This window comes from Rana temporaria, chromosome 2, assembly GCF_905171775.1.
Source record: "Rana temporaria chromosome 2, aRanTem1.1, whole genome shotgun sequence".
Lineage (NCBI taxonomy): Eukaryota > Metazoa > Chordata > Amphibia > Anura > Ranidae > Rana > Rana temporaria.
In genome coordinates this window covers 358,430,691-358,433,331 of record NC_053490.1, presented here as the reverse complement: position 1 = coordinate 358,433,331, position 2,641 = coordinate 358,430,691, and the positions used below count along the sequence as shown (strand labels likewise).

Sequence of the window (2,641 nt, the reverse complement as noted above, 5' to 3'; positions counted from 1 at the left end):
CCGTTCCAGTGTCTTCCGTTCCAGTGTCTTCCGTTCCAGTGTCTTCCGTTCCTGTGTCTTCAGTTCCTGTGTCTTCAGTTCCTGTGTCTTCAGTTCCTGTGTCCCCAGTTCCTGTGTCCCCAGTTCCAGTTCTTATGTCCTCAGTTTCTGTGTCCCCAGTTCCAGTTCCTGTGTCCCCAGTTGAAGTTCTCCCTCCAGACTGCACATATGCCTCAAATGGTACTATGGTCCGTAAACAGGATCTGGAGATATTTGAACGAGCTTTACAAGCGAGGAGGGCACCTCCTACCAGAACTTCAGGATCAAAAAAGCCAAAAAAGAAAAAGTAACAATCTACATGCTCCCCGTTTTATCCAAGCTTCCCATCAGGAGCATCCGGAACTAACGGACAGGTTGGGCGTCCGGAGTCCGCCCCTAGGGGGGGGGCACTGTCAGGGCACAGACCTTTTACGGTCTCTTTCCCTAGTTGGTCCTGGGTGGAATCGAACCCAGGATCTCTCCATTGAAGGTCCAGCTCTTTTGTCTCTGAGCCACTGCTCAGTTCTATTCTGTGTGCTGTCCATTGGAGCCTGGTTCTGAAACCTGTACTTCTGTGGACCAATCAGTGGCCAGTGCGGCCTATTTAAGCCAGCCCCTTCCCCTTTGCTAATTGCTGGTTCGTTGTCAGCTTTACCCTGTGAGAGACCCTTGAAACCTGAATACCCTGACCTGCTTGACCCGGATTGGACCTTGACGATTCTCTGCCGTCTCCTACACTTGACCCCTGCCTGCTTATCGGATTTGCTGTTGTCTCCTGCCCCTTGACCTTGGCTTGCTCTCACGGACTTCCTCTGATCTCTCCAACTCCTGACCCACGGCCTGTGACCCGGATTTGCCTTTGTTTCCTGTTGATCCCTTCTGGACTTACCTGCCTGTTCCTGCCTGATCAACGACTGTCTCCAGTCCTCTGCACCTGCCCTGTTTTCGTCAGCTGCACCAAGTCTGCCTACCAGTTCCCGGCACAGGTGCCTCCTTGTGCCGTCCCTCCTCTGTTCTAACTCCAGGGAGTGGTCTGCACAGGGTCGCAAAGGTGAGCCGCCCTCAGCATCTCGGCCTCGGTAAGTAACGTTCCTGACAACATGTTTCGCTCGTGAGAGCTTCTTCAGGAGTGATGTTAGAACTGAACTGTAATGGATCAAAAAAGAAATCAATATACAGCAATGGTCATTGCAAAAGCAATAATAAATACAATTCTGTAGAGTTTGTATAAATTAACAAAAAAATTTTTGTGATATGAAATTTTAAAGGTAGAAATATCCAAGGAAAATAATAAAGTGGACAATCAATATTGACAATATAGCAGTTCCTAATTATCAAATATTTCAGCAGAAGGGAAGCGCAACAAGAACTTACCTCAACTTGTCAAATTAAAAGTAAAAACACATCAAAATGAGTCAATCAAGTGGATGGAAACCTTCTTCGGATCATCCTAAGAAGATCATTTCAAGATTGATGCACCAAACAGTCCCTGAAAACCATAATCAATATAAAGCTATATAAGGCTCTTTATACTTGAATCATTGTGGGGATGAACTCAAGAAAATTTCATAAAAGAAAAATTCAAAAAGATAGGTTCATCTTTATAGAAAGTAATAATATTTACCTTTTAGGATTTTAAACAAAAAGCTGAATCAATTGGACTGACATAAATCAGTGGGCCTGAGTAACCAAAAGCAACCACTAGATGGCCTCCATTGCAATGAAGTGTATGGCCTCAAAATACAAGGAACCTGAGTTTCTATTGAGATGTAAGAAATTCAATCTAATGAGAAAGAAAAACAAAGAAACCAAAAATCAATTAGTCTCACTGTTTCTCCCCAATTTATAGGGTTAAATTAATTAATAATAAACTCTGCTCAATGAACCAAGGGTGTTTAAGAAAAAACACCTATTGAACAGAGTAAATACAATTAAAGGACATACCGCTTAGTGTTGCAATGGTCCGTGTTTCCCAGAGCCTGCAGCATGTGTGCTGCTTGTTGATCGTTTAAATGCAGACTGACATTTGTGGCTAGCACAGCCACGCTTTATATTTCACAGCAGAGCGGGTGCCAGCCAATGGCGTCCGCTCTGGTGGGGACACATGACCTCCCTATTGTTCCCATGATGTCTCTCCCAGCTGAGTGTCAGCTGACATGTCAGTGGGTGTGTGAAATATCAGATGTACTTGGAGACCAAGCCGCCATCTTGGATATGGGCGGTTTGCCCTTCTGTAATTGTTTGTTTATTTAACAGCGGACATGCATGCCGCCATCTAGAGTAAGGGAACATTTGCCCTTCTAAGATGGTTTGTATTGGTGGCCGCCACCGCTGTGTGCGGCAGGTAAATAACGAAACCAGCTGACTTAAAGAAGCAGAGGAGACAAAAAACGAGAGAAACAAAAACGGGGGGTAAATTAAATAGGACCACTATAAGCCAAGGGATCCAGCCACCCTGGAAAAGTATAGTGGTCCTACGTGTCCCTATGGTTTTTTCAGGGGACTTGATGATGAAAATCTGGGGGTGCATCAATTCATGAAAATTACAACATTAAAAAGTGGGATAATTCGCCTATAAAGATCTATTTGGGTGTGTTGTATTGCACAAAAACGGCCTATTACA

General features: G+C 44.5%; 1 long non-coding RNA gene across 2 annotated transcripts; it reads right to left on the bottom strand.

The window, feature by feature from the left end:
* Positions 1-1,118: 1,118 nt before the first annotated feature.
* LOC120928641 lies at positions 1,119-2,023 on the bottom strand. Of its 2 annotated transcripts, XR_005747272.1 has the most exons (4): positions 1,963-2,023; positions 1,643-1,801; positions 1,393-1,507; positions 1,119-1,164 (listed from the first exon to the last, which is right to left on the bottom strand). It is a non-coding gene; the product is annotated as an uncharacterized LOC120928641 (long non-coding RNA). The 2 variants fall into 2 exon arrangements; XR_005747273.1 differs by lacking the exon at positions 1,643-1,801 and having other exon boundaries at positions 1,963-2,021.
* Positions 2,024-2,641: the final 618 nt, after the last annotated feature.